Here is a 9,918-nt window from a genome sequence, read left to right on the forward strand (position 1 = left end):
TCTGTTTTTCTGATCAGAGGGCTCTTTTGTGTATTGGGCCTTTTGGAATTTGCCAGGGACACTGCTGTTCTCCGTTCTCTTCATTGATACAGTCTGCTGTCCCCAAACGTATTATAAGGTTGTCGTGTTTGCAGTTTCTAATTGTTGCAGCGATTGTTGGGGTGTTTCAGTTTTTTCCAATGTCTTCAAAATTTGTAAAAAATCTGTGCTTTTTGTGACAAGCTATACCCAGCTGAAGATCCCAGAGTCAGGGTGAACCTGGTCCTGGGTTGCTTGTGTTACCGTTCAGGGAGAACCTGGCCTCGCAGTTTAGATTAGACTGTTCCCATTGGAGCAGGGTCAAAACTGATTTGCATATGTCTGGGTCCAAAACCAAGTAATTACCTGTGGCTGAGATTAATTCAAGCATTCTTTCCATCACTTTGTTGTCTACTTTAGTGTGTCACTCTAAGTGGGACAGGTATGCCCAAAAGTGTGTCCCGTGCACATTGTATCACTGGAAGCGATATATGCCTAGCTGACAAGCCCTAACTAGGGCAAAACCGGTCATGGATTGACTGTTTTCTGGTCCAGGGAAATCCTGACTTGGCAGTTCAGGCTGGATTGTTTGCATGGTGAAGACTGATTTGCATATGGCTGGGTCCAAAGCTGAGGTGGAATAGTGAGCCCCACGAGCGTGGTGATGGCTACATACCGTGTTGTGTTCAGTAGGAGTGAACAGGCCCTTTTAACCCGGGCTTCTCCAACGAGTAGCTTGTGAGCTACTGGTAGCTCTCCAGGTACCTGTGAGTAACTCTCCTGTGTGCAGCCCAGCCTACTGAATTATGCTTTTGCTTAATTTCATTAGTATATGTGTACCAAAACTGAAAAAACATTTAATGTGTGTATTTTCTGAAATTTCTTTAGAAGATGATGTTTGAAGAAAAATGGTTGAATTTGCAAAATATATTTACATCTGATATTTGAGTGATAAATCACAGAGCATGTGGCGAACTTGTTGCTCGTGTTATTACCTTGGTATTGGGGGCATTGAAGCTATGGCTGGCAAATATTACCCACATAGAGGCAATCCAAATTGATAAATCCTTGTTTACATTACTGTTGGCAGCCCTGCCTGAGGTAATGAGGTGATCACTAATGGAAATTTTGCAGACTATGTGCATGGGTTTCCAACACACAAACATGTTTTAGGATTGTCAATTCTTGATGCTGTGTCACAACTGAATTTTATCCTAACAATGGTTCACAGTGTACACGAAATACTCATAATACAAACATATTTTTGAATCACATATATTTAAATCACACAATACTAGACACCTAAAATGACAAAAGAAAAATGTGAAAATAGATAATAAAGAATATGGCCCTTATATAAGAAACAAATTTTAATTATAGAAACATATAAAACATTCTTTATAAAAAATAGTATCGTGAGGCTCAGACATATAAGCTGGTACATATAACAATTAATAGCCATACACAACCAGACAGGTGGCATAAACAAAGAGGTTAGATAAAAGTCAGAGTTCCAAATCAACACTGGAACTACAACACACAAAACAATGTGTCCTCCATAAATTGTGGTCACAATTGCGTCAACGGCGTTTCGACCTTTGTCATAGGTACATGGTCATCATCAGGACAGATAAATAACTCAACATCCCACCAGATAATTTTATTTGCAGGAAGGTCACAAGCAAAATGTAGCTCAATGCTTGTGTTTAAAAATCTTTATATGTTTGTGTAAGATGGAAATATTAACTGAGCATACTCTAAAATTCAACTTCTTTCGACTCGTTATCTCAGCAGCTGTATAGGGTTAGTCATACACAACCAGCAACGAATGGAAAAAATCCTTTCACTGTCTTTCTCCAAAAAGGCTCCTGAACGTCAGTAAATTTACTAAATTCGTTGCAACTCAATTGCCGAATGTCCGTCTCGATTCTGAAGTCACAATGTGAATATATAAACAATACTTGAGTACAACACACCACATTACAGTGGATTTTTATGTCTGTTCTTCTTTTAGCCCTGAGGAAGTCGTGGGACAAATTTCCCACCTGAGCGACAAAACACGTGTTGGCTTTGTAAGGCTACGGAGTAACACAATTGAACAAAGGAACAATAAAGAACAGGAAAAGAAGAAGACGACTGGACTGTTTTCTGATATTGGGTGAGATGCGTGTGCTGGGGGATTTCTTGTACTTTATTATTACAACACTAGTAACGTTAGTAGCTCTGGATGATTTTTATTTAACGGAAATAACTCTTTATACACAAAAGATTGGAGACCCCTGTAATTTTACCCGTATCACTGGTGTGAGGCCTACAGATTCACTTACTTTTTGAAGGTTATGCTGCTGTGTGCTCAACTCCCCCTTGGCCTACATCAGGTTGTGTGAAGTGCTGAACTGGGTGTATATGTGCCTGGGGAGGGTGCCATGCTGAGATAAAGTAGTGTGTGTATAAGTATACATGTGATGGAGGTATGTGTACGTGTGAGTGGTACAATACATGAATGGGGCAGTGCGTGCATGTTAGATGTACATGCTAGATGGATGTGTACCTGAAAGTAGTGCAATACATGAAGTATGCAGTGCGTGCATGCAAAATGAATATGCTGGAACTATATGTGCCTGTGAGGGATAGAGTACATAAAGTATACATTGGTGGGCAGCGCCTGTGTGTTAAATGCATATGCTGGATGTATGTGGGCCTGTGAGGGTACAGTACATGGAGGATGCAGTAATGTGCAATGTGCAATGTGTGTATGCTGTATTCATGCACTGGGCGTGTGTGTCAATGTAGATGGTACAATATATGGAGACCAAGGGTTCTATTTTGGGAACACTCAGGCCTGCATTGTGAAACATGGAATGGAGGGAGAGATAACCCCTGGACAGAATGATGGATTGCTGCATTCCTGTAGGCTGGGTGGGACTCACTGGGGAGGGTAGGACCAGACCTCGCCTGTACACTTCTGAGGGTGCTCTTTGATTCACTGAGAGGTCACAAGGAAGGGGCATGAGCACATGTCAGGAAGTATATGGGGCTGTGTAGGGAATCGAAAAAAAACAGCTGGGAGCCTAGGGCTAACCTTTTGATGCGCATATCGCTGTGGTTGACATTCAGGTGTAAACTCTAGTCACACCTATGGCCTGTGTTGTGGGACTATCAGCTTCCGAGACACTCTTGCTGTGACAGACTGCTTTTCAAGAGGAAGAAGTAACAGAGGAGTAGATATGTAAAAAGGAGCCAAACCCCAACATAAAACTTCAAAGACTCAGACTCCAAATCACGATGTCTGGAAATGGACTATAAGGTGGGGAGGCTGAGACCCCAAAAACTGCCATCTGCCAAGCAGCCAGACAGGCTTTGTGAGAAAGGGAAGCTTTGCAAAACTTCTGCCTGTCACCAGGACTGGGGGCCAATGCCTGCTTGTCTCCTTGCTAAGTGAATTGACATCACCCTGGGAATCCAGGACTACCTGCCCTGGAGCCCAGAGCGCCAGAGCCTGCCTGCTTGCTAAGGCCAGTCTGCCCTGTGAAGAAGAGGAGAACAAGGTCCAGTGGGGAGCCCTGGCTGCTGCCCCAATCAGGCTGTTGCCCATGTGCAGGACTGAGTCGGTGACCCCAGGGGAGGCCAGGAGAGGGCTGCAGTGAATATAGCCATGGGAAAGACTGCCATGAGGTAAGGACTGTAGCCTTGCATGGTAATGTTGCCACGACCCCATATACCAGGAGGGGCTGCCATGTTAAAGGCTGCTGCTCTGTAAGGGGCGAAGCCTATGTCGTAACATTGCGATGACCATGCATGCTAGGAGGGGGCACCCTGGTAAAGACTGGTAAGGGCCTACGCCTCCAAAGCCTGTTTGGCAGCCGAGCAGCAACTTCATAAGCCATGAGACGCTGCTGGGAATACTTGTGCTGTGTTGATTTGGCCAGAGCCCAAAGACTGGGAGCAAGTGTGATCCATAGGTCAGCGGAAGGAACAAGGATTCCAACTGGTGTTACCCCAATTGAGCAAGGGAAGACATGGTAGGACCATCATCACCTAAGTTTGGGATCGCATCGGATTCACCCCCCTCTGGCAGCAGGATAGAGGCACTTAACCCACAGGAGGAGTCCAGGAAAACTCTGATCACTGCTCTGGTGCGATCGTGAGGGAGGGAGAGCCTGCAAAGTGCAATTGACCCTCCTGGAGCAGCCGTCACCTGATCGAGACCTGACCTGCTCCTGGAGCCACAGGTGGGGCACACTCCAGACGTCTTCACACTTCAATCCCACCAAAGTGGAAAAGAATTGTTTTGGGTCTATTGGCATCGAGGGAACGCACTGCTGAGAGTGCTGAAGCATTAGGACACTTTTAACTTGAAGAAAGGAGCTAGAGTGGACTCTTGAGACATGGACTGCTAGTAGGGCATTCCCTGGGTGTTGCCAACAAGGAATGGGGAATAACCGTGATCCCTAACGCAAGGAGAGAGTGAGGCAGGGAATTACCATTAAAACACTAGAGCCCTGACCTCGAGAAAAATTGTGTTTTTTGTGTTGGTTAGTCAATAAAAATAAAATGCTTCTCTTTTTCATAAAAGTGAGTATTTGGCTGGACATTGATTTGTTGCTGCTTCTTCTGTGCGCTTTTTGAGTTGTGAGTCCATGTTCACTAACCTGTATCAACGCCTTCCTCCTGAGTGAGCCTTGGACTGCTTGACCACGTTTACCACTGAGAGTCAAGTGCGGAACGGGTACTTGACTTGGCCCAGTTTCTCAGAATCCATAGGCGGCTGGGCCTCAGGACATCCGGAGTAAAAGGCAACAACTGCCACGTTGGGCCTAGTAGACCCTGCATACTCTGTGACCTTCTGAAACGGGTTCTGACAGTACCCTACATTCTTTGTCAAATTAGTGATGCGACTATTCCGTCAGTACTCCTTGGACTGGTGATTTTCTGCTGTTGCCTTTTGTTTCCAAACCATCATACTGTCGGTGTTTACTGTACTGAATGTTTACTGATGCGGTACTGTCAATGTTACTTGATACCTATTGGGGTTCAAGCTTAGAATACTACCCACTATTTCTGGTAAAACGGCAGCCTTATCAAAGGTTTCCCATTTGATAGCTGACCGACAGTTGCCGACAAGGAATTTTCCACTTGTTATTCACCGTTTGCACTCAAAACATAACAAGATGCACTAAAGCCGTCGGATCAGTCACGGGCTCATGATCACTGTTGCGTCTCCTTATTGTTACAAGATTGATGACTATATGAAAATGATCAACGTTTATAATGAAATAGTTAATGGAGCTATTTCTGTTCCCTCTGCTATAAGGTAGATCGGAAAGTCTTACTTCTCTCGATAACCCTAATGTAATATGCTTCGACTAGTTTCATCAGTCCAATTCCCACTTCATTGCCTCGCTTATAGTTTTCTCGAGCTTGTGGTAACTACGAGTCTTCTTATCCAGCGTTCATGTTTTCTTCCTGCATGTATCATAGTGTGAAAGTGGAGCTGAAGAGTCCACAAAAGCATTAGCCACTTCATGTTGAAATGTCTCAATGATACCACCAAGCCATCTCATAGTGACCACACTTCCATCCTTATTCTTACCAGAGTTATAAGCATTCAGCGGGCGGAGTTTAATCCTACCCTCCGTTCAATGCAGATGTGCAATCGTTAGTGTTTCCGTCTATGGTCAGTAGTTGTACTTATGTGCTGCAGCTCTATTTTCTACTCAGATATTTAGACCTTCTGATGGTCACTCGAGATAGTTTTCAGTCTATGCTAGTTTCTTGCGGAAGTCAAGAAGAAAGGAGTAGGCTCGGATGTGTTGTAGGAGGTTGTTCCAGGCCTTAGGATCCAGATATGAGAAGGATCTGCTTTTGTGTATGCATAGAGTGTGTGTTAGGGAGAGTCTGACGGAGCAGAGGTGTCATGGAAGCTGCTGTGAATGAATGTGGCTATTCAGGTAGATTGGGCCAATGTTGTGGAGTGCTTTGTAGGTGAGTTTTTCTGTTAATGATAGGAGAAAGGGTCAGTGGGGCCAATCCCCCAGATTCATCCATGAAAGTCAAGTGTGGAGGGCATGTTTCTAACAATGCGCCCTCCATCCATGGGTATCAGACAGCCATGCCTAGGCCTAGGAGAGTTCCACATGTGCAACCATGGTGGGCTACACTACATCCCAGGTTACCCGCTTCTTCCCCATGAAATGAATACAGATGTGTCTGCTGGTCCAGTAGGAGAGCACTCTGCTCTTCTAATGTCTCGCCTCTTTTGGCTTTTTCAGTTCCCTCTTTTCTCTTTCTGCTCTCTCTTTTTCTCTTTTTGCTCCCTCTTATTCTCTTTTTACTTTTTTCTTATTGCTCTTTCTTTTCTCTTTTGCTCTCTACTTTCTCTTTTTGCTCTATCGTTTCTCTTTTTGCTCTCTCTGCTCTCTATTCCTTTTTTCTCTTGCCCTCTACTCTCCATTTTAGGGCTCCAAACCGCTGCTGCCCCTGCAGCCCCTCTCCCCTCTAGCCTGTCCTTCCCTCTTCCGCCTCCCAGCTGACCACCCTCCTCCAACCCCTAATTAATAGCAGCCGCTGTACAAAGGCATGAACCTCACCTGCGCCCATCAGCGACCCAACTGCGACGAGCGCCATAGTCCCTGGTCCACCAACCCACCTCCACTACGACTCCAGCACCTTCCGCACTTTCAACCCCGGACCTCAGCAACAACTGCCAGCTCTCGACACTGAGCAACACCGAAGGCCTGAACTCCTGCCTACAATGTCACTGCACCTTCATCCACTGCCGGACCCCAGCAGCAGCCCCCAGCCTGCCGACGTCATCACACACAAACCACTAAATCTCAGCATGCGCTCCCTACACAAGCACGCCAAAGAAATTTGGGACCTCCTTAACACCCAAATAACAAAAAGGAGCTAATGTTCCTGGGAAGGATAGAGTAGGAGGCACAGTCTCTCAAAAGGTGGAGAGTGCCTGGGTTAGAGTACCAAATAGGGACAGTGAGACTGTTTAAAGTGCCCTCACACATCCCCTAGGGGATATCACACTTCATCATAGGGCGGTGCTCCTTATTGGTCTGGCGCTGCAATGCCCTACAGGTCCCCCGGAGTGTCACTTTGCCAGAGATTTTTTTGCCAGGCTGCCATATGATGAGTGCGGGTGAGGTGGTATGTAATGTAAAGTGATGGGGTGTGAAACGAAGGATTAAAACTGGTAAGGGCGATCCTGTACTGTACTTTAATGAGGGGATTGCCCTTCCAGAGATGAAAACCTATGGCTGGTGGGTGCTACCTTAGGTTTTGAAAGGAATCCTGGTAGTCAGGGTGCTGAGACTAGACACCTCTTTAACACCCACACGCCGACGTCCCCTTCCTCACTAAAACCTGGACCAAAGCCAACTCCAAGCCCGACATCGCAACCGCCATTCCAGATGGATACAAAATCCTGAGAAGAGACAGCCCCACCCACCCAGGAGGAGGCATCACCATCATCCACAAAAGCTTCCGCCCCATGACAACCACTGGCCCGGGCGACGCTACAACCCTCATGGAACATCTCCACTTCCAGATCCAGACCAACCCTAAAACAACTCTCCGTGGAACCCTCATCTACAAGCCGCCCGGACTCCGCGATCCTTCTTCCAACTCAATCACCGACCTCATCGCACATAACCACGATGACCCCAACACCACTGGCCTCCTAGAGAACCTCGCCAACGTAGGACTGAAGCAGCTTGTCACTGCCCCCACTCACACAGCGGGACACCCACACAATCTAGTCTTCGCAGAAGGAAACAGCATCTCCTACAGCCACACCACAGAACTCCTCTGGACAGACCACCGCTGCATCCACTTCTCCTTCAGTAAACATACCGTACACAAGCATGCCCACCGCCGAAGCTAGAACAAAGTCACTGAAGACCAGATCACCTCTGCCCTCACGAGCACCCCTCTACCGACGACGCCAGACGCTAAGACCACGGCACGCAATCTCCAGCTCTGGATCACAAACTGCATTGACATCCTCTGCGGACCCGACAGACCTTAAGAACTTTAGGCCCATCTCCCTGCTCCCATTCACAGACCAAGTCACCGAAAAGGCCGTCAACACCCAGCTAGCAAACTTTATCAAAGCCAACAACATCCTGGACATCTCCCAATCTGGATTCCGCAGCAACCAGAGCACTAAAACCACCCTATCCACCGCCACAACTTCATCCGCTCCCTCCTTGACCAGGGCCAAACGGCAGCCCTCATCCTCCTGGACCTCTCAGCTGCCTTCGACACCATCTACCACCCCACACTAGCCACCAGACTCCACGACACCAACATCTGCGGAAAGGCCCTGGACTGGATATGTTCATTTCTCACAGGCAGAACTCAGTGAGTCAGACTCCAGCCCTTCCTCTCGGAACCAACGGAGACCAGATGTGGAGTGCCCTAAGGATCTTCCCTCAGCCCCACTCTCTGCAACATCTACATGGCCCCCCCTTGCAAACATCATCAGAAACCACCGGTGCACCATAATCTCCTACACCGACAACACCCAGCTCATCCTCTCCCTCACCAAAGAACCCAACATCAGCAGGCACAACTTCCAAGAAGGGGTGAAAGCCATTGCCCCCTGGATGAAGATGAGTTGCCTGAAACTCAACTCCGAGAAAACAGAAGTCCTCATTCTTGACTCCACCCCATCCGCATGGGACAACACCTGGTGGCCTCCCACCCTCAGACACCCCCATACCCCGGCAGACCATGCATGAAACCTAGGCATCATACTAGACTCAGCGCTCACAATGGACTGCCAGATCAATGCCGTACCCTCAGCCTGCTTCAACACCCTCTGCATACTCCAAAAATCGTTCAGATGGATCCCATCCAAATCCAGAGAAACTGTCATGCACACCCTAATCAGCAGCAAACTGGACTAGGGCAACCCTCTCTATGCCGGAATCTCCAAGAAACTACTTCACAAACGTCAGACTGTCCAGAACCCCACAGCCTATTAGTCCTAGACATCCCCCGCCTCGACCACATCACCCAACACCTTTGCTATCTCCACTGGCTCTCCATTGAAAGAAGAATAACCTTCAAGCTCCTCACCCGTGGTTACAAGGCCCTCCACAACATCAGTCCAGCATACCTAAACAACCCCCTCACCTTCCATGCACCCAAGAGACACCATCGATCAGCTGACCTCTCTGGCCACCATCCCACGGGAAGGAAGTCCTTCTCCTACCTCGCAGCCAAGGCTTGGAGCGATCTCCCCTCTGTGTCCGGAAAACCCCCACACTGCCCTAGTTCAGGAAAGACCTCAAGACCTGGCTCTTCGGATGACTCCAGCATGCTACAGAGTCGCACCACCTCCTATAGCGCCTTGAGACCCTAGGGGTGAGTAGTTGTGCTTTATAAACCCCTGATCGATTGATTGATTGATCTGCTGACCTCTGGGAGGGCAACAATACATTTATATTCATTAAAATGTTATGTCATAGTGGTTAACCTGCCCCATGCTGAGAGGGTGGCGTTCAGTCTTGTAAGCCATGTTCATCTAAAGTGATTTTTTTCGCCCTTGGTGAAGAATGCTTTAGGCCCGCTCCCGCTCTCCCCCAGTTGGCTTTCACATAGCAGCACACTATATCAGTCTGTTGATTGGTGTACCCCAGCATGAGGCACACAGCTGACCATCTGCACGGCCCATGCACAGAAGGTGCACTAAAGCATGCTGGAACTTGTAGTTTCATGTTTCTGCTTATTAATTCTTCTTGCTCTGAACTGCACCCTCAGGGCAGCAGTGGACACTGAAGTTCAATTTACAAATCTGTCTTCTGTCTAGAATATTTAGGCATAGTGCCAACCTTCCCCCCAAAATTCCAGGAGATGTATGTACTATTATAACGCCAATCC

This window comes from Triturus cristatus, chromosome 7 (assembly GCF_964204655.1).
Source record: "Triturus cristatus chromosome 7, aTriCri1.1, whole genome shotgun sequence".
NCBI lineage: Eukaryota > Metazoa > Chordata > Amphibia > Caudata > Salamandridae > Triturus > Triturus cristatus.